At 40.1% G+C, this 23481-nt stretch overlaps 1 protein-coding gene across 8 annotated transcripts in view; it reads left to right on the plus strand.

Annotated features, from left to right (window-relative positions):
* The window catches only part of LOC309647633 (uncharacterized protein), a 197005-nt gene that overhangs the window by 2978 nt on the left and 170546 nt on the right, over window positions 1-23481 (plus strand). The window lies entirely within an intron of this gene.

Consider the following 23481-nt stretch of genomic DNA (forward strand, 5'->3'; position numbering starts at 1 on the left):
GCGGCATCTCACACGCTCCAGGACCCGGGGCCGAGCAGTAACTTGGAGGGAGCCTGGGTCGGACCCACGTGCTGATCTTGGAGAGGCTCGCAGAGAGGCAGGAGGTAGCAGGCGCTCAGCCTGGCGTGAGGACTCTGCAGCAGCCGTTGTGCAGAGCTCATCCTGCCACGACGATGCTGTGTTGGTAAGCGTTGAAATCCTCCCTCCAGTGCCAGAACCCAGCCCCACCTACCAGCTGGTCAGCACCGGGCCTGGGCTGCCTCAGGCCGAGCAGCTAGGTGGGCAGGGACAAAGCCCCACGCGACAGCAGGCCAGCTGCCCTGGGACTGGCCCTGCCCACCAGAGGGCCCAGAACCCAGCCCTACCCACCAAGGGGTGAGCACCAGCCCTGGAACGCCCTGGGCCCTTGTCCCACCCACCTGAGAGCTAACAGCGACTCCAGGACCCCCAGGCCCTGCAGCTAGAGACCCCAGGACATGGCCCCATCACCAGCGCCAGGACACCATGGACCCTGCAGCCAACCATGACAGGACTGGCCCAGCCCACCGGAAGGTCACCCCCTCGTGACTCAGCCCCACCCGCCAGCAGGTTGGCACCGGGACCAAAACTACCCTGGCCCTATATCCAGCTGTGCCAGGACTTGGACCTGCCAACCCACGGCCGGCTGGCAGCCTCCGCACAAGGCAGGGCCTGGCAACCAACTGGAACAAAGGTCAGACAAGCCTACTAGCGTGCCCACCGTAGTCAACCTGCTACAAGAGAAGGGCCCAGGCAGCCCACATAGGAGGAAGCCCTACAGCATATAGCTCTGGTGACCATTACTGAAATTGAATCAATAATTTTAAAAAGCCCAACAAACAAAAGTCCAAGACCAGATGGCGTCACAGGTGAATTCTACCAAACATTTAGAGAAGAGTTAAGACCTATCATTCTCAAATTATTCCAAAAAATTGCAGAGGACAGAACATTTTGGAACACATTCTATGAGGCCAGGATCACCTTGATACCAGACAAATATATCATAAAAAGAGAAAATTACAGGCCACTATCACTAATGAACGTAGATGCAAAAATCCTCAGCATAATATTAGCAAACCGAATTCAACAATACTTTAAAAGGCTCATACACCATGATCAAGTGGGATTTATCCCAGGGATGCAAGGATGCTTCAGTAGCCACACATCAATCAATGTGATACACCACATTAACAAATTAAAGAATAAAAACTATGTGATCATCTCAACAGATGCACAAAAAGCTTTTGACAAAATTCAGCATCCATTTATGATAAAAACTCTCAACAAAGTGGCTCTAGAGGGAAATCCCTCAACATAATAAAGGCATATATGATAAGCCCAAAGCTAATATTATACTCAATGGTTGCATTTCTATACACTAACATAGAACTACCAGAAAGAGAAATTAAGAAAACGATCCCACTTACAATCACATAAAAATTAATAAAATAACAAGGAATAAATCTAACTAAGGAGGTAAAAGACCTGTACTCAGATGGGAAGATATACTGTGCCCGTGGATTGGGAGAATTACTGCTGTTAAAATGACCATACTACCCAAGGCAGTCTACGGATTCAATGCAGTACCTACCATGTGTGATGGATTTTTATCTGAGACTAGCTTTTAAGTGAAGCCTGCAACACACATCTGTCCTAACTGTTGTCAGCTGCCAATATTTACCAAAAAGAATCTTGCTGCTACCACTGCCAAGAATGCCTTTTACTAGCTTCTTGACCTGGAGCTAGTTTTCATTTTAGTATTGTAATCCTTACTTAACATGTGTTAGAACCAATCATTTATTTCTCATCTATAAATTTAGCCCAGGTTTAGAATTAAATTGAATTCTTACTGCAATTGCCATCTTAGTCTTTCATGGTTTAATTAACTAAGCAGATTTTAATATATTTTAGTCTATCATTTCTAAAAATTACCTTCCACGATGTGTTAAGAATTAAATAATTACTGTCAGGTTGCTGCAAAATTAATTGTTACCATTTTAATATAACCACACAAAACAGGGAAAAGTTACTGAGTCTTAAAATGCTTCTTAAAAATTTTAGTTATGAGATTCATCAATAGTGACATCTTAATTTTATTCTGCTCTTCAACTGGTGCATTTATTTTTATGTAATTATGAGCTGTCAAAGGTCCTTTTCATAACAACAGGTTTTATTTGCTTCACTGAACTTAATGAAATCCATGTGCATGAGTGAATTTCACAGATGTATTTAAATTCAGTACCTGAAATTCTTGTTTCTAATGGTGTCTAATATTTTAAACTATGTGGGCTTTTGAAGAAAGCACATCATAGAATCACAAGAAACAAGTTAAAAGATTCTAAAGAAGATATTTAGCAGATTTTGATAACTTAACTGGTTTTATACTAGCATCATTTTAATCTCTTGTATAACTAATTTAGCCTTAATATTTCCAGAGAAGACTCTGCAGTCTTCTTTGGAAATATGTTCTATTGTCAGAAAGAGTTTTCTAAGAATTAACAGGTTTGTTTTGGCTTGTACATCACCTTAGAGGAAGCGTTTGGGTCATTCATTGTCTTCCAAAAAGCGACCACTCACATTAAACGTTCTGTGAGTTTTAGACCAATCTCAAGATTTGGGGGTTCTGAGGAGGAGATACTGTTACCGAATGCAAGTTCATGTGCCCAACGCACAGTGAGGCCAAACAAACTGAAACGTCGGAGTTTGGAGCAGAGAAAGGTTTATTGCAAGGCCATGCAAGGAGATGGGTGACTCATGCCCAGAAAACCTCTAACTCTCCGAAGGGTTTCAGAAAAGCATTTTTAAAGGCAAGGTGAGGGAGGGAGGCGGTTCGTTGTTGCACACTTCTTGGTGTAGGATCCTTTGTTCTTGCAGCTGTCAGGTAGGTCAGGCCATGATGTTCCTGTAAACCTCCAACCAGGCATTCTGCAACTCTATCTCTACATGAATAGACTCTTGAAGGTCAGAGCTTTGAGAATGGGCTGTCCTTTGTATTTCAGGCTCTAGGCAACATTCTTTTACGAAAGGTGCAGAGCCAGCCTGACGAAGCGCAGGCAACAGAGCCCAAGGGTTAAAGCAAAAGGAACAGATCTCACGTGGAGTCAGATTCGTTCTTCCCTGTTACAGTCCCTGCGCAGAGTGTGGTCCTCCTGCCACCCCCGCACCCCGCCTTCCTCTTCTCCCACCTCTGTCCTGCCCTCTCCCAGTCCTCCCTCGACTCAAGGTTCCAGATACTTGTCCCTCCTTGTGCAGATTGGCGTCCGCTTGCTTCCGAAACCTTGGCTCTTCTACCGCGACACTTACGTCTCCTTCTCTGAACGAAGCATCATCTGAGCATGGTCCATCTTACTCCAAGTTTAAAAAACCGAGATAATAGTTGTTCCTTTTATAGTTACCTTATGGCAGACTTTTAATTTTTATATTTATTTATTTAGCCGCACCTTGCAGCATGTGGGATCTTAGTTCCCCGACCAGGGATCGAACCTGTGGCCCCTGCAGTGGAAGCTTGGAGTCTTAACCACCTGACTGTCAGGGAAGTCCTTTCTCTTCTCCTATTTTTTTTTTTTATATTTATTTATTTTCCTGTATGGCTGTGTTTGGTAAATAAATACCAAATATTTATTTATTTGGTTTAGTTGTGGCACTTGGGATCTTTCGTTGCAGTGCGCAGGCTCTTGGTTGCGGTGCGTGGGCTCAGTAGTTGCGGCACGCGGGCTTAGTTGCCGTGTGGCATGTGGGATCTTAGTTCCCCGACCAGGGATCGAACCTGCACCCCCTGCATTGGAAGTGTGCAGTCTTAACCACTGGACCGCCAGGGAAGTCCTATGGCAGACTTTAATATCATCTTCACATTTTCACTTAATTGGATAGCTTAAGCCATGTTAACCTTAGCAGCAGCACGACTTGTTAGACCAATATTTATTTCTGTGCCAGTAAACCCATTTCTCCCCCCTCCCCTCCCTTACCTCCCTCTCTTCTCTGCCCCTTCCCCTCTTCCCTTCCAGCAATCAGTTGATATTAATGATCATGTTCACTTTATACATGTACTTTGGCCACTCATATGCCTAGGCTATCACTTTTGATGGTTTGTTTTGGTTGTTTTCTACCACTAAATGTATTATGCTAGAGTTATTACACCTGTCATTTCTGTCTGGTTTAGCCTTTATTCCATATCTAATGGGAACTTTGAATTGTAATTCTGCGTTTTCTTTCTTGTCACCTCTTCTGAGTTTGAGTGCAGTGCAGGAAAAAAGCATCGAACTCAGACAGCAAAGGCTTGGGTGTCAGGCTGGCTTGGCCACTAAAGTGTTGAGTCCTGGCCCATTCTGGGCTTTGGTTCCCAGTAAGGGGACTGAAGTAGGTAAGGATTCTTAACCTGGGATCTAAGAATTGGACTTCAGTATTCTTTGAAATTCCTAAAATTGTAAGCAAAATTTTGTGTAAGTGTGCATTTGTTTTGACAGTGTCTGTAATCTTTATGAGTCTCAAAAAGATTCCTTGAATAAGAAAACTTCATGGTCACTGTGTCAGATTCTCCTTCAGATACCTTTGTGTTCTAATAAACAGTTTCAAAAAATGTATTAAAGTTTTGCAGCCTCTGGACTGTGCTAGAAATTTAGAAAGTCATATGGCTTAGCACACTGGAACAAACATGAGAGGCCCTAAAATATTTTAAGGAGGTATAAGAACAAGATTACATGTGCTCACTCAGAAACTGGCACTGGCCATGGTGGAAAAGAAATAGTTGTCATGCTCCTTACTGCAACTGCAGTCTTCGTAGATGAAAATATCTGTTACGGGTTTACATATCTATAAACTTAAGACATAAATTAACTTGAATTGGAAGTCAGAGGGTTTCTTGGCTATGGGATTTCAAGCTGTCACGCTCTGTAATATGCAACATGTAAATTCGGTGAACCTAAAACTGCTTCACCATGAATAGTCATGAACAGATTTCAAGAATAACATCATCATTTCATATTAAAACTATAGTCTCAGAGGTTCATTAACTTTAATGATGAGAAAACTCTGAATTTGCTCAAACTCCTGTATTGTGTTTTAAAATTTTACCCTTTTGCTCTTTGTTGGTTTTGGGGAAAAAAAATCGTTTAAAATGCTTTGGAATAATCTGTAATAGAATAATAAGGATTTTTTTTGGATGGAAGAAAATAGGTATTTTATAGTTTTACTGTCATTTCATTGGCTTCAACTTTAGTGATATAAAAAAATTTTTCCTTCTTAAACTTTTATCAACATTTAAACTTTGATTTTATATCTTCAATTAAATAAAATTAAACAAATAAAGTAGTACCTACTACATATCAAAAATTGTGCCAGCCAGGAGAGGAAAAACAAAGAGAAAGACATGGGAAATTTCTTAAGCGTGAGTTAAACAACTCAGTTTGGAGTGTAAGGAAATGAGGTGGTGTCAGATTTCCCATAAGGAGTTTTTAAAAGAATCTTGTTAAGATTTTATGCACTGAGAAAAAGTAAAGTAAGAAGCATATGGAGTATGATTAGATTTAGTTGTTGAGTGTGTTGATTTTGGAGTGTACAGTGTTTTAGAGAAAATTTTGTGCTGTTCGTGGGAACATGGCTGTGAAACAATTCATTATTACTCAGCTCTGTCTTGTTAGATAAGTTAAAGGAACGGTACAGATATTCCGAGACCTAACTTGGATCCCATAGCTTTCTCCTTAATAATTAAAGACAGGGTACTAGCAGCAATGAACGCATAGTCTCTGAGGGAACGGTCGCTGTAACGTCCAGTGTTGCAGCCTCCATCCTGACGCAGGTCCCTCAAACTCAGGCCCGTCGACCGGGCCCTTGGGGGCATAAAGAGTCCAGTCCCCTCTTTTCCAATTTTGCCCTTTACACTTAATAAATTGGGTTTGCTTTACATTTTAAAGTGCCTGGTATGGAATTCTCAATTTAATTGGATCATGAGGTTGGGGTAGGTGCACAGGGGTTCCAAGTTCTCCACATCCTTGCCAACACTGTTTTTTGTTTTGTTTTTGACAGTGGCCATCCTAATAGGTAAGAGGTGACATCTCGTTGTAGTTTCAATGTGTATTCCTCTCATGATTAGTGATGCTGAGCATCTTTTCATATGCTTGTTGGCCATTTGTATATCTTCTTTGAAGAAATGTCTATTAAAATCTTTAGCCCATTTTTTAACCAGGTTGTTTTGGTGGTGGTTGTTGTTGAGTTCTTTATATTTTCTAGATATTAATCTAGATACGTGAGTCGCAAATATTTATCATCAGATACGTGAGTTGCAAATATTTATCAGATACGTGAGTTGCAAACCTTTTCTCCAGTTCTGTAGGTAGCGTTTCACTCTGTTTGATTCTTTCCTTTGCTGCACAGAAGTTCTAAAGTCTGCAGCTGTCCCATCTGCTTATCTTTACTTTTGCTGCCTGTGCTGTGAACATTCTTCTGTATGTCTTTGTACACAGATGCATGCGTTTCAGTTAACTATGTATCTGGAAGTGGATTTGCTATGTCGTAGGGTATGGGCATGCTTTCCAAAATGGTTTTGCCAGCTTACAACCTCACCAGCAGTGTATGAGAGGTCTAAGTTATTCCACATCCTTACCAGTACTTAGTTTTGGTTATTATGTATTTATTTAGCCACTCTGGTGTTTGGGTATCTCATTTTGCTTTTAATTTGTTTTTGCTTAATGACTAAATATTTTGAAACTATTTCATGTAGAGTGACTACTTAAGGCTTTTCTCCATTTATAAATTAGGTTATATCTTTTTTTCCATCAATTTTTAGGAATTCCATATATATTATACTCTGAATATGATTCCCTTGAACAGATACATGTTTTGCGAATGATTTGTTTTTTGGTTTTTTTTGCTTTTCACTCTCCTAGTAGTGAATTTTGATGAACAAAAGTTCTTAATTTTAAGGAACTAGATTTTCTTTATGGTTAATGCATTCATGTTCTGTTGAAGAAATCTTTGCCTGTCCAGCACCACGAAGAACTCCCCCTTATGATATCTCCTAGAGGTTTATTGTTTAATGTCTTTAAATCTGTGTTCCATCTGTCCTTTTATGTATGGTATGAAGTACATAGTGGGGCACTTTTTTTTCCGGAATAGATATCTAGTTAATCCACTTTCACTATTGCAGAGAATGCCCTTTCCCCACTATGGGGCACTGTCCCCTCTGTCATAATCAAGGGACTGTAAAGGTAGCATCTGTTCCTGGGCTTCCTGTTTGATTGCACTGGTCTGTCTTAATGACCATTGCTTGCTCACGAGTCTTTGTATCTGGAACTCTAACCCTCCAATTTTGCTCTTTTTCAAAATTGACTTGTCCCGCCCTTAATTTTTACATTTCTATTTCTACACATGCACATGTGCACACACGTCTGATGAGATTTCGATTGGGATTGAATTACATTTATACTTCATTTTGGGAAAAATCAACTTAAATATTAAGTCTTCCAGTTCATGAACATGGAATATCTCTCCATTACTTAAATCTTTTCTTTCTCTCAATGTGTTTTATACTCTTCTGTGTATGGGTCTTGCTTATTTTTGTTAGACTTATTCCTAGGTATCAGTTATAAATTATAGTGTTTTAAAAATCAAATAATTAACTAACTGATGCTAGTATATAGATATATACAATTGTTTTTTTCGTATTTATCTTATATCCAGAAGCCTTGCTAAATTCTCTTAACAGCATCTAATATGTTGTCTTTAGTTTACTGGATTATCTAAATGTACAATCTTACGATCTTCAAATAAGGATGGCTTTACTTCTTTCTTTCCAGTGTATAAGCTCTTATTTCTTTTCCTTGCCCATTTTCTTGGTAGGGACCCATGTAAATCCTCTGACTTTGTTCTTTGAGATTGGTTGGACACTAGACTAGGTTCTAGAAGGGAGATCTTATACACCAGTGCTTTGCATGCTTAGTCTCTCTTCATCTTCTCATCAACCTTAGTGATAGATACTAAGTATTATTAGCATCACTAGTACCATTCTGTAGAGGAAGAAACCAGACTTAGAAAAGTTAAAGTGCAAACATGATGAGGAATGGCTTTCCTTAATATTCTTTCCCTGCAAATACGTAGAAATGCTGCACGAAGTATAAACATTTTCAAAATACACAGCCAAGACCAAAAAAAAAAAAAAGAGCCCCCAAAACCCTAAATGAAAAATAGGAAATTCTCAGTTGCCAGAAGGAAGGAGGATCCAGAGCTAGGTTCCGAGTGCAGGCTGCACTGCCGTGGCCCCTGGGTTATCACTCCTGGAAACAGACCCTGGGGCAGGGGCTTCAGTTCCTACATAAAGTGAAGTCAATGTATAGGTTCTACACCAAATTTTGAGCTGGGCTTGAGCCCCTGCCTAAAACCAGACTCTGGTTATGAAAATGGGACTGAAATACATAAGTTTGTTCTAATTCTCACATGAAATGCTCAGACTTTATTTATAATAATATTATTATCCCGAGTCCTGAAGGAGGAAGTTTCAGCAAGAGTAGTGACTTCTAATACTTACATCACCCAGTTAGGACACGGCAGGGTCCAGACTCGTTTCAAAGCTGTGCTCTATCTAGTCTGTGTTGACCCCTGTCGCATTGCACAGATCCCTGCGCCCCCATTTCCTGTTGGGGGGAAATTTCCCCAACAAGAGAAACTTCTGTCTCAGGAAGATGATTTTTCCAGGGAGTGTAGAGGCTGACGTTCTTCGGATGCATCGACTGCTTTGGGTAATGGAAGGCAGGTCTTAGGTATACCATCATCCCATGAGCTTTTTTTTTTTTTTTTAATCTTTTTAAATTTTGTTTTTGTATTGGAGCATAACTGATTTACAGTGTTGTGTTAGTTTCAGGTGTACAGCAAAGTGATTCAGCTATACATATACATGTATCTATTTTTTTTCAAATTCTTTTCCCATTTAGGTCATTACAGAACATTCCATGAGTTTTGACAGCGTGTATGCTTGGGTAATTCAGAACTCTATTCAGATGTGGGACATGACCACCACCTAAGAAAGTGCCCTCATGTCCTTAATCCTTATAGGCAACCACAGTTCTGAGTTTTTCTATTCTAGATTAGATTTGCCTATTTTAGAGCTTTGTATAAATGTAATCACACAGTATCTATTGTTTTGAGTAAGGCTTCTTTCACTCGGCATAATGTATGTGAGATTCCTTCATGTTGTTACATGTTTTAGTAGTTTGTTCCTTTTTATTTTTGAATAACATTTTTTATTGAAACAATTTGTTTTTCCATTTCCCTATTGATGGACACTGGCTTCTTTCCAAATTTTGTCTCTTATGAATAAAGCAGCTATGAACGTTTCTATACAAATCATTCTGTGGACACATACTTTATTTCTCTCGGGTGAATACCCAGAAGTAGAATTGATCGTCATGGGGTAGGTGTGTGTTTAGTTTTTTAAGACACCATCTTACATTTTTCCAGAGAGGTTTATCATTTTACGTTCCTACGCATAATGCATGAGGGTTCAGATTCCCCTCATCCTCACCAACGTTTAGTGCTGTCAATCTTTTTAATTCTAATGGGTGTGTAGCTGTATCTCATTATAGTTTTATAAGCATTTCTCTGATGACTAATCTTGCTCAGAAATTTTTCACGCGTTTGTTGGCCATTCACATACGGTACTTTGGGAAGTACCTATTCAAATCTTTTACACGTGTTTTGTTAGACTGGCTTTTATTATCGAGTTGAAGGCGTTCTTCTATATGGCGAGTCTTTGTCAGATAAACAGATATTTCTTTTCAGTATGTAGCTTTCTTACTCATTTTTAATAGTATCTATTTATGAATTTGTGAGTAGAGTTTTTCATTTTGATAGATTAGTTTTTTCTTTTATGGCTTTAAATTTCTGTGTCCTATTAAATAAACCTTTCCCTGCCTCTTGAGTCATGAAGATATTCTGTTATGTTTTCTTCTAGAAGCTTTGTAGCTCTGGCATTTAAATGTAGGTCTGTAATCCATGATAAGTTATGTTTGTGTTTGTTTTGAGGTGGGCGTTATAGTCTGTTTTTCCGGACGGAGTTCAGTTGTTCCTGCCATCCCTACTGAAAAGGTTCTCCTCTCTGTCGTTGCTTTGCTGACTTTGCTGGTAATCAAATGTCAGTACAGATGTGGGTTTATTTCTGGGATCTTTTCTGTTCCATTGATTTATTTGTCAGTCTTCATGCCAGTATCACCGAATCCTGATTACTACAGCTTTATAATAAGTCTTGAAATCAAATAGTATAAGTCCTTCAACTTAATTCTTTTCAAAGACTGCTTTGGATATACCAGATTTCTGCACACTAGATGGTTTCATATGAATTTTAGAATCAGCTTGTCAATTTCCAAGAAAAAAATGAAAAATGCCTGATGAGATTTTTATTGGGATTGCATATAACGTAATTAAGTTTTAAAATGTGATGTAATAGCAATCAAGATACTAATAAGTGGAACTTGACAAACTGACTGCAATTTGAATGAGAAAGCAAAGAACCATTAATAGTCAAGAAAAGTTGAAGAAGAAAAATGAAGGTATATCAAACCAAATATTCAGGCTTAACTTACTTATTAAGTTGTTAAAATAGTGTTGTATTATAGCTGTAGAGGCCATAAATAGACCCATAAATATAAGGAAACTTATTATATGGCAGAAGGACATCACAAATAAATAAAGAAATCTAGATTCTTTAACAAACTGTGCTGGGGGAATTGGCTTGTGACATGAAAAAAAGTTAAAATAGATTTTATTCTTACCCCAAACTATGTACTAAAATAAGTACCAAATGGTTTATGACCCAAATGTAGATATTAAAATTTAAAGCATTTGGAGAAACAGCAGAATATGACTTTTGGAGAGCACAGATTTTCTTAAAAGAGACACAAAAATCACAGTTCATGAGACAAAGGCAATACATTTGACTATATTAAAACCAAAAACTTCTATGATTCGAAAGAGTCTGGAAAGTGTGAAAAGACCAGCCACACACTGGGAAGTGGCATTTGTGATGCATAAATTACAAAGAATTATTATTATTATTATGTTTATTTTACATTGGAGTACCGTTGATTAACAATGTTGTGTTAGTTTAGGTGCACAGCAAAGTGATTCAGTTTTACATATGTATGTTATCTATTCTTTTCAAATTCTGTTTTCATTTGGCACCTACTGTACAGCACAGGGAACTCTGCTCAATATTCTGTAATAACCTAAATGGTTAAAGAGTTATTTTTTGGGAGCGATATATAATTCCTATAAAATTAACTGAAACGATTACAAAAAGGCAAGCAACACGACTGATAAATGGACAGCCTTTGAAGATGGCCGTGGTCAGTTCCTTCCTCCCCTCTCTGTGTGTGTGATGCTCTGTCTGTTTAGAGGTGGACTGTATTTTTCCTCCCCTCAAATCAAGGTTGGTTTTATGAATTACCTTGACCAATAAAATGTAGCAGATAAGATGGTGAATAAGCAATTGGCAGAAAAAGAAATCTGAAAGGCCAACACGATGAAAAGATATCCAGCCTCACTAACCATCAGGGAAATGAAAACGGAATATCTGATGACATCATCTCACACACATCAGATGGTCACGTTCATCAAGCCTGACAATCAGATGATGGGGGGGGTGTCACTCACTGCTTGGGGTGCAGTAAAAGTCAGTACAAACACGTTAGAGAACAATTTTGCGATATGTAGACAAATTGGAGATGAACATTTCCCCAATTCTGTTCTCTGTATATATCCTGGACTGATTTTCACATAAACCTGTGGAAATATGTATGAGGATGTTTGGCTTGGCATTGTTTATTAAAGTAAAAGATTGGAAATTAACTAAATGCTTATCATCAGGGGAAGCATATGTGACGTGTTTGTGCAAATGAAAAAAAGCAAGTTGCAGATCAATAACTTACATTACTGAAGCTGTTACAGGTTGTGGGCATAACACCTCTATGAATACTGTCAATGTCATTGCTGCCATCCTTCCCATTTTACAGAAAAGTGAAGTATCTTCCCAAGATGTACAGCTAGTAAATGGGAGATCTGGGCTTTGCACTCAGGAATCCAGACTCTTCTTAATGACTACATTATGCTGCATTTGGAGAATTGTTGAAGACAGTGCCTTTCTCTCCTCCTGACTCCTGCTTATACCGCGTCTCTGAGATGGAGGCTGTGTCAGGACAGGAGAATGTTAGCTCATTGGAGAAGATAAGCTTCTTGTTATATAAAATCCTTAAGAGTCGTAAATTAACTGTGCACATTCAGGAGAAAAAAAAAAACGTAGATGTTCTTATATTCAAGGAACAGGATCGGCTCCCGTGTGTGAGAGGAGACAATCAAATCAGTAGACTTAATACAGTATCAATAATCTGAATAACAGTAGTAACAGAGAGGCTTGTTGTAAGGACTCAACGAAATCCTGCACTTCTAAAGTGCCTGGCGCATGGCAGGTGCTCAATAAATGTTCTCTTCTTTCATCTAAAATTTCTAACTCTTTGTAGTACTATTGTTTATGTTAACACCTCAGTAAACCAAGGGGTTTCATAGAAAAGCCCTTGAGGTCTGAATTTATGAATTTGTATGTGCTGATTTCAGCATGTTCTAAGTATACAAGCAAAGAAACAAGAAATGATAATGGATTTGGAGTAGCTGTGCAAAGTCAACAGCCAGAAAGAGATCCAAAAACCAGTGCAAGTTTATTATCAAGTAGGAGAAAGTGGAGGTCATTTAGTGGCCAAGACCAAATAAGTTCTAGAAATAGTTGATAATTCCTATCTGCAGTGTACCCTTGAAAACAGTCATGAATTTCTGTCACCTTGATAGGAGAATATTTGTTCCTGTTGATGAAGATGATGATGATGAAGAATAGCATTGAATAAAACAAAGACCTCAGCCACCATGAAGCTTGGTGCCAGACAGATACCCATAAATATGTAAAATATGTGTCATGTCAACATAGGGAGAGATGGTGATGGGTGTCCTGATGGAAAATAAAGCAGGAGAGTGCATCGTGGTGTTCAAGGTGAGGCTGTAAATTAGGCAGGAAGGTCTCCTAGAGAAGTGGCGTTTCAGTAAAGGCCTGAGAACAGTGTGAGAGGGAGGGAAAGACTCTTCTGAGGAGAGAATTGCAAGTCCCAAGAGTGTGCCCGTTCGTTCCAGGAACGGCAAAGAGGCCAGTTTGCTTGAGTGCGGGAGCTGGGGAGAGAATGGAGACAGGGTGGCCACACCCGGTACTATTTCCCCGGCCACTGAAAAGATACTGGCTTGTTTTCTGAGTGAGATGGGAAACTGTTGAATGATACCATTATGGACTAACTTGTGTCCTCCCCAAATTCATATACGGAAGCCCTAACCCCCAGTGTAGCTATATTTAAGATTTGGCCTTTAAAGAGATAATTAATGTAAAATGAGGTCATTAGGGTGGGGCCCTAATTCAGTCTAATTGGTGTCCTTGTAAGAAGAAGGGATCAGGACACAAGAAAGACACTAGGGGTGGGAGGAAAAGGGGGAAAGACTGTGTGAGGACATAGCAAGGAGGCAGTCCGTCTTCAAGACAAGGAGAGAGGCCGCAGGAGAAACCAAACCTTGATCTTGGACGTCCAGCCTCCAGACTGTGAGATGTAATCTGTTGTGTAAGCCACTGATTGAGTAGATTGCAGTGATCGGGCAACATGACAGACATTTACTGTGACAGTCCCGGTGGGAGGTGACCACAGCCCGGGCAAGAGTGTGGGTCAGTGTGGAGGACGTGTTGCCCAGAGTCAATGCATTTGGTGATGGGTTGGATGTGAGGTCAGAGGAAAAGAGCCAACTTGGAGAGAACTTCACATTTTTGCCCCAAACAATGATGTATGATGGTCTTGTGGGCTGATTTGGAGATGGCTGGAAAAGCAGGTTTAAGACAGTGATGAGGAGTTTGGTTTTGGATTTGCTAAATTTGAGTCCCCTTTAAGACATCAAAGCTGACGTGTCTTGTAAGCACACGTATGCATCAGGAGATGAGGAGGGAGGCTCCAGGCTGGAGCTATAAAGATGGAAGCTAGGACTTAAGCCACGACACTGGATAAGATACCTGAGGGATGGAGTGTAGTTGCAGAGAGAAGAGTCTGGAAGACTCAGTTCTGGGTCCCTCCAGCATTTAGAGTTTGGGGAGAGGAGGAGGAGGAGGAGATGTGTAGTGAGAAGGAGTCACCAGTGAAATGGGAGGACGATGAGGAGTGCATGCAGGGCAGTTGGTGTTTAGAACCATGTAAATGTGGCTTCTCATGGATAAGCGGGCATCACTGTGGTGAGGCTGAAAGGCTGGAGACACGATGGTACCAACTGGAGAACTAAAAGCCTCACGACCAGCAAACACGAAGAGAAATCCCCAGACAGATTTCTCAGATTAACCCGCCAGAGGAGAAGTTACATCCCGATGCTTCCTTGGCTGTTTGTGGGATGATGTTAGCTGTTGGGAGTGAAATGTATGGCTCTGAAGGATGGATGCCACTTTCTTTGAGGGTTTTTTTGGGAAAAGCAAACTCTGATGGTCAGGAATTTCAGTCTTAGATCATAGATAGGATTTGGGTCCCTCTGATATGAAGTGATACCTAAACGTATATACTGCATGATATCTGTCCCTCAGATGTGGCATATATCCATCTGATATTACACACACATATATCCTTCTGGTATGTACCAAGTAGATTCCTGTGATATGTATTTATATGCTGTCTCTAGAATTCCAGTTTTGCGTGGAATACCTCTTTAACTTCTCCTTGATTAGAGGGAGCTAGAAGGGGCGATAGAGTTTTGTAGGAAATTTCCATCTACCTGTATTGACTTCTGAGATTCCCCTGGCTACCAGGCTTCTCCGTTTCTGTGCTTCCAGTCAAAATCCTTCCCCTTCTTCAGGCTCTTCCTGGGTCTGACCCCTCTGTGCAATCATCTTGGATTCCTCTACCCCTTCCTGAGGGTCTGTTCTCTGAGCCATTTATTAATTATTGCATCATGTGACTTGGTTGGTATATGCTATCTTATATATTTCACAATTTATTTCATCGCTTTTAGTAGATTGTTTCTTTTGATGTGTTTACCTTGCTAGGTTGTAAGTTTACTGGTAGCGGCAATCATGTCAATTTTATTTTATATTCTTAAAAATATGGAGCTCACAAATGTTTAAAGCTGTGGTTAGGTAATTATTCTATGTGAGATAGAAAAACATCTCTAAAATAAATTGTACAGATGATTCTTTGCTTAAAGGAATAAATTGTTTTAATGCTTTAAAAATAATCTTTTAAAGAGAAATCATTTTCCCATTAATATTAAATTAGAGATGTGTTTTATTGGAGTATTTTGTTCTTGCTTTATGAAATAAAATCACACTAAGGAGGGGAAAAAGTTCTTCTGAACAGGTGTCAACAAGACATTCCTAGTAATTACTGGAGCGTTCTGTTCTGAATAAAGAATCCAGATTCACAACACGATGGAAGGGAATAGAGTGCTGTCTGGTAGTACAATATCTGAGTCAGCATTTCCTGTCCTGTTTACAGAAGTTGTAATTTCAGTAATTTAAATTATTTAATTACATTTTTTTCATGATTCTCAAATTGCCTTAACATTTTAAGGTCATTTCCAAGGCAAAGTTCAGACATTTTAAAAATAGCTTCCCTATTTTCACACGTTTTCCCAGACATATGAAAATTTTGTTGACTCTCTTAAAGAGAGACAATGAGAAGTAACATTAAGGCCTCTAATCCCTTGCTTAACTGTTCATTCATTCATTCAGCATTATTTATCGGGTGCTTCTGTGGGCCAGTGAGAGTGATGAACAGGATGCAGAGGGCTGAGGCCTCAACCAGCAGACTCATGCACCAAACCCACACTGAGCCGCAACCCTCTGCTTAGATGCTAGCGGAATGGCGAGGTCACCATTGATTGGATTAACCCTGGGGGGCTGCGTGATGGGTTATTAGTTGTGGGTGTCAGCTCTCCCTCTGCTTTGGGGCTTCTCTGAAATATTAGGACCCTTCCCCTGTAGAGCACGCACCAGGCTTTAGCGTGCTGTCTGCCCCCCATTGACCTGGAGCTCTGTGATGAGTGTTCACTCACCTGGTCACCAGTATCTCATCAGAAGCTGGCACACAAGAGCGTGTAAAAATTTCTGGTCCACAAATGGATGCATGCATGAATAAGGGTGCGATTCTGTACAACCTGTAATTTAAAAGCTGTCTGCTCTTTAGAATGTAGTTATAAGTTTATTTTTCTCTCTTTCATTTTAAAACTCTGTCATTTTTCTGAAGCAAGCATGTCTTTAATTGTGCTCAATTTCCAGATTTATCCATGGTCCAACACATCCCTAACTTAACTTGCTGATCAATGAATGTGTGTTTTTCTGTAGGTGTTCCTATGTCTCCTTGCATGTGTTCTGCTGTTTGGAAAGTTTTTATGTCGTAATTCGCATGGACATGAGGAGATGCCCAATTTTACCTGGATTTGCATTGTTTGTTTAATAAGATAAGACCAGATGTGCTCAGATAGTTTAAACAATATGTATTTCAGTACCAGATGTGCCTCTGTTAAATTACCAATTCAGGGTAATAAATACGCTGCTGTTGTATGTTCACTTTCATTAAAATCTATCTCTAGGCAATTTATCTTTATTAATTTGTGATATTTTTTTCATTGAAAATGGCCAGAATATTTTGGCCAAGAAATTCAGACTCCTTGCTGACAACAGAATTATACATCTGGTAACTCTTTTGAAAGCAGTCTTCATTCATCTTGCAATGGAATGGCATCTCTTTTTCTTTGTATTTTCATTGTTATTTAATATATATGATATTTATGATCATGATACTAATTCACATACATTGTAGAAATTTTGAAAAATGAAGTATAAAGAAAAATTAATGTCAGTTGTAACCCCATCATCAACATTTTAATATACTTTTGCACCATCTGTTTTCCTATGCCTTTAAAATGATCTCTATTAAAATTTTCCCTCAGCACTCCCTCTAGTCAAATGACCAATGTCATTTTGGGGAAAGTCAAAAAGCATCTGTTAGAGTTAAATCCAGGTACAATAAAATCCTTTCATTCCCCATGTGTATTGAGACATTGCCTTTTCCCTTTGCACTCTGTGGCTGTCTATCTTATATGACTTTAAATTTTCTTCCATTGTCTATCTGCGCCTTAGAAAAGCTGCAAAGTAATTGTCTTAATAAAATTTTGGCTTTATTTTTATCTTAATAGAATCTTAGTTTTTACCAAAGGTGGCTAACACAACCCCAGTTCCATTGTCTCTTGAGACAAATAATTCTTTATTCAACCGTCAACATTACATGGTATCACATAACTGAAATTTGCTAAGAGAGTAGAACTCAAATATTCTCACCTAAAAACAACGGTAAATATGAGAGGTGATGGCTAGGTTAATTAACTAGATGGGGAGTCCTTTCACAGTGTATACATATGTCAAATTACTCGGATGTATACTTTAAATATCTTATAATTTTATAGGTCAATTATACCTCAATAAAGCCGAAATTTGAAAAACCTTACTAAATGGGCATCTTTCAAATACTTACTGAAAGAATGTTCTCTAGCTCTGTCTCCAATATTCATCAAAAATCTTGATTGCAAAGATGACCCAGCCCATCTTATGCTCTAGATATGAATCATTCAACTGGGATGTTTCCTTTTCTATGTTGGCTGCTAAAAGCTTAACACAAAATACAGGATCCCTACTGTCTCCTTGTGCATTCGAAAAGATGCAAAGCAAATGTCTTAATAAAATTTTACCTCACCTATTGGCCTCATTCTGTGTCCTTTTACATTCCAGTCTTGTTTTTCTTTAGTTCATGTCATATTGTGGTATTTTAAGCCTTGTATTATATGCTCCTTACCAGCCTTTTTGAAGTGAGATTTTTAGAATAAATAAAATAAGCTTATATAAACCCTGATGTCATGATTAGATTTTTCTTCCTTTGAAAATGACTTTTATGTCATCTGAAATCTAACGACTCCGTGGAATTTGTTTGCAAGTCTGCTTTATTTTTATTTTCTACAGTTTTTAGAAGTAGCATACTTGTAGAAGGCTGCGAGTTCAAGAAGCATACTTACAGAGTGGATTTCAGTTTTGCAGTTCCAGTGAACATAACGTGAAATTTGTAGTCTCGGCAGGTGTTTTACACACACCACCCGGGAATACAGTCCTACCGCTGCAGGGCTCCTCCTCACGTTACTGAAGTGAAGTTTGGAATGCAGAGCCTGGGCGGCTGGACTCGGTACCGTGGTTTTGGCTGGGCTGGATGAGAACGCTGTCATCGGACTTCACTTCCCTCCCCTTTATTCAGCTCCCTTTCCCACAAGAATCAATTCCATTCCAGAAATATTTTGTGGACGCTTACACGCCATAGGTTAAGCAAGCCAGAGCTCCTGATCCGGAAAGCTTTCAATCTGATAGGAGACAGAACAAAAGTCCAATTAGCTAAAACACAAGAAAATAGAACACTCTTTGTATAAGAATGGTTCTAAGTGCTTTGGGATCTGAAGAGGGTAGATCACATCTGTTTGAGGGGTGGGAAAGGCCCCAGCCAGGGGGAAGCGATCCTGCTTATTCTAAAATCTGGGCTGTTCCCTGACCATCAGAGGTCGAGTGACGGTGAGAATGAAGCCCAGCAGGTAAACCCAGGTGGTGCAGTAACAGAGGGAGAAGGTGTCCAGTGCACCTGGAGAGCAGGGGAGGGGTGAAGCCATCTAATAAGGTGCTGTGGGGACGCTCATTTCCGGGAAGGGGAGGGCCTGCGATGGGGCAGCCGTTCAAGGCATCAGTGTGGGGAGATGGTAGAGTGCTAGAGTGCTTTGTGTGTTTCTCCAGCTTTACTGTGCATGCAGGTCACCTGGGGATCTTTAAAGTGCTGTTTCTGATTCAGGGCCAGGGTGGGTCTGAGGTGCAGCATTTCTCCCCTGCTCACGCGTGAGGTCTGTGCTTCTGGCCCATAAGTAGCAAGGCTGCTGGAAGCGAGGCTCTAGGCTGCGATCGGTAGTGAAGGTGCCTCTCAATGCCCCTCTTGATCTTTTCAGTGTTTTTTAAACTTGTTTCCCAGATCCCTGAGGCCTGCGGGGTTGGGAGTAATTCTTGTGCAAATAAATGCATTTCAATCTGATTTAGTTATTGGGGTTCTGGGTGTAAGATTTTCCTTGAAAAAGTGGGGTGGACTGCATACATAGCTTGAAAACCACTCATTTTGATCACCGGGAGCCATCAAAAAGTTTTTGAGAATGAGTACATAGTCCAAGTACACAGTCCAAAAAGAGAGCTGCAGCAGCTAGGAGTAGGGTGTATTAGAGGGTTTAAGACTTGCGGACAAGGAGACCAGGTAATTTCCATCCTCGCGGTGTTACTAGGGCAGTGCTGGCTTTGGATGGGATGGTGAACATGGGAACTGAAAAAGGGCGTGGCGGCGTGAGGTAGCGTATTGGCTCTGAGCCGTCAAAGGCAAATCGGGGCTCTGAGCCATCTCCAGGATTTGCGGTTTTGAAAAAGGAGTTTGGATTGTACGCGGTGTTTGACCCGTGGTGGGCCCTAATGTCTGCCCACTTTCCCGAAACTGGCGGCGTTGCCAGGTGCCTCCCACACCCTAGCACCACACCCATCACTGTGGGAGCAGATTCCTTCTCTGAACAGCACTTAACACATCATGGTGTTTTCCCCCTTTCTTTTTGTAATTCGTGAGATTTCCTCCCTAATTGGGTTAAGCATTCTTCTGGCCAAGAACAGTGTTTAGTTTTTTGTTGCAAACGTAAGACTTGGCACTAGGTGCTTGGAAAAGATATTTTGAATGAATAAACAGAGAAAAACACATTTCAGTTTCTCATGCCTGAGTCCAGGTGTTCAGGAAATCCATATGGAAACATCGTAGCTTAATACTAACATGAACAGAGCCCTGAATGTCAGCAGAGACTGCAATTCGGAGTCAGGCCGAACCACCATTTATAAGTTATATGACCTTGGATGAGTTATTTAACCTCTCTGGGCTTCTGAGCTGGTTAAAAGCTTTCCAGCTTTTCTTTAAATGAAGATAAAAATTGCCGTGTTTCTTTAAAGACAGCCTTCATTTTGCTGTGTAGTGTTTTACATTTTTCCAAGCTGCCATACTAGGGATAAAAATGTGAGTAGATTCGGGTACTTAAGTGGACCTCAAAAACAACGCTAGAACAACAGCAATTTCAGAAAGGATATAATCATCCAAAGTGGTTGACACTGGAGGGGAAGAATAGGGACAGTTAGTTTTTCAACATGACACTAAGTGTCCATCAAAACGTGTACACATCTCCTAGAGGGACAGGCCATTCGGTGCCATGACCATCTGAGTCACCAAATTCGAATGTAATAGTATATGGAATGAACTCAGAGTGGTTGTCGTGAAAATCTACAATAATAAAGATCCATTGAAACAGCTCCCTGTATACGTCTAGAGACAGCTCTATACCAAATGTAGGAAATGGAGTTGCATTATTCCAGGGATACTGCCTCCCATAATAAAATGTAATAATGGACATGGAAAGTGTAAAATGCTTGCCTTTGAAACATACATAACTTTCGGACTTAGAGGCTTTCATTTCTTATCACATAGGATAGAAACCTTTTAAAGCCCATAGTATTTGAAATCCCATTTATATTCATAGTAGTCACTACTTTAAAAAAAATTTTTTTTTAAGGAACTAATTTTTTTTAAATTTATTTTTGGCTGCGTTGGGTCTTCGTTGCTTCGCGCAGTCTTTCTTTAGTTGCGGCGAGCGGGAGCTACTCTTCATTGCCGTGCGCAGGCTTCTCATTGCGGTGGCTTCTCTTGTTGCAGAGCACGGACTCTAGGTGCGCAGACTTCAGTAGTTGTGGCACGTGGGCTCAGTAGTTGTGGCTTGCGGGCTCTAGAGCGCAGGCTCAGTAGTTGTGGCACGTGGGCTTAGTTGCTCCGAGGCATGTGGGATCTTCCTGGACCAGGGCTCAAACCCTTGTCCCCTACCTTGGCAGGCGGATTCTTAACCACTGCGCCACCAGGGAAGCCCGGTACTTTAAACTTTTTAATAGGTACTTTCATTTCTAAAGAGAAGGGTTTGTATATGAAGACCATCACGTACTTTGTCAATATAGTTTCCATAGAGATTTAAAGAGACGAATCAGGAGGATCCTTCCTATTTCTGGTTAATTGCTTTGGAGTTTGCTCAGTTTTTCTCTTGCCTCTGCATGTGTGATTATGAGATGAAACATTGAAATATAAGAAAATCAGGATTAATCTTAGCTTTGTATATAATATATGCAAAAATAGCATTGTTTAATGACCTTGGTCAGGGACAGTGAGACAGATCCCTTCCAATACCTTAATGAATGCCTGATACTAAATTAAGTTCCTCTTTAAATTCACTGAAGTGCAACTGATAGCACTGCAGCTCCTCCAGGCTTCTCCCAGGAATGACCCAGGCAGGGCTAGAGTCTATCTTCTGAGACATTTCAGAACTCTAAGTTCTATATTTCTTCAGTGGCTCAGCTCTCAGAAGATTTCCAAAGTGTTTGATGAAATGCTGTTTTAAAATATATTACGTTTTAGGCTATGGTAAAATCAAAATTTTGGTGGCTCAACATTGCCTAGAGGAAGAATGCTAAACCCACAGGGCCCTTCAGTCTGAGGTCACCCATCGTCCCAGTCTTGCCGAAGCATTGCCCCGCATTGTCTGTCCCTGATTAAAGTGAATCCACAGCATGGTCTTGCTTCCAGGTTCCTGAGCATCTGTTTTCTCTGCTTGGAAAACCGTTCTTCCTTTGCCCTTTGGGAATCCTCTGTGACCCAACTCCAGGGTCCTCTTCTCCACAGGCTAGCTGCTCATCTTGCTCTGTCCCCCAGAGCTTTGGACGTACCTCCATCATAGCGCCTGGATGTTGCATTTTAATTATTTATAATTACCTCACCTTCACACATCAGAGGCAGAAACTGCGTCTCAGTCATGCCTCAGTCCCTATCGAGCAACTTATACAGAGTTGGCGTGTAGTAGGTGATTGATAAACGTTTCTTTAATTCATTACAATTTCGTATGGGTTTTTCTCAAGGTTTTACAATGCTTGTAACCGCTAACAGTCCATCCTCTCTCCTCATCTTGCAAAGTACACAAAGCACCTACTAGGTTTCCATCGCTATTCAAAGGCTTTGCATGTGTTATACCATTTAATTCTCAAAGTGCCGTATTACGTGAAGTACTATGATTTTTCTAATACAATTTTACAATTATAAGTTCATTTGCATATATCTTTTAAATAGCATCTCAAAATATTTTATTCCACTACCAACTAAGTCTAGGTTTCACCAAATTATTCTCTGATATGTGTATATACTGTAGTATGTAGAGTAATTATCAACCAGAGAAATTTCCTGCAACCAAGACTATTATGCCTTAGGTCACTTCTGCCTCACTGATACATTCTTTAACTTGTGTGAAAATACTTTCAATTATCAAATTAAAAATAGTGATCTAGTTAATTCCTTTATTCATTTGCAAACATTTGTTGGAGACCTACTGTGTATCAGACACTAGGATACAAAAACGAATAACAGTGGTTCTTTTTTTTTTTTTTTTTTAACTACGTGTCAGTTATTCTCAAGCACAACGCTTTTTTTTTTTTTTTTTTTTTTTATTTATGACTGTGTTGGGTCTCTTAGTTTTCGTGTGAGGGCTTTCTCTAGTTGCGGCAAGTGGGGGCCGCTCTTCATCGCGGTGCGCGGGCCTTTCACTATCGCGGCCCCTCCCGTTGCGGGGTACAGGCTCCAGATGCGCAGGCTCAGTAGTTGTGGCTCACGGGCCTAGTTGCTCCGCAGCATGTGGGATCTTCCCAGACGAGGGCTCGAACCCGTGTCCCCTGCATTAGCAGGCAGATTCTCAACCACTGCGCCACCAGGGAAGCCCAACAGTGGTTCTTATCTTCCTGAACTTTGCACTTTAGGACTGGGAATGGGAATAGCTTCTACGTTCAGAATAGATTTAGAAGAAGGTAACAGGTCTTTGCTCAGAAGTTTGCCCCTGTGTGAGAGATGTGCTTTCTATTGCCGGCATGGTCAGATGCAAACGTAAATTTGAAGGAAGAACTCTCTACTGTTTCATAGATTCTTCAATGTTCACGCCGTCTTTATTAGCTTATTTAAAATCATTTCGTAGATGCATAGCCACACTCATTTTCAAGACCACAATAGAAATGTTAGCATAAAAAGTAAGAGCTCTGGAAATGGTTTGTTAGCTTATAAATGTGCTCTTACTACGGGTTTAGTCCTAGAATTTGTATCTAATTAATCCTAGAAATGAAATATGATCAGCTCAACCCAGGGAAGCTTTGGGGAAGCTGGCTCAATATAGCGGTGCTATAAACTACTGAGGCTATTTTTCAAAGTAGAATGATAATTTTATAATATGTATGATATTATATAATCACAG

This window comes from Balaenoptera physalus, assembly GCF_965194825.1.
Source record: "Balaenoptera physalus genome assembly, chromosome: 18".
NCBI classification, from domain to species: Eukaryota; Metazoa; Chordata; class Mammalia; order Artiodactyla; family Balaenopteridae; genus Balaenoptera; species Balaenoptera physalus.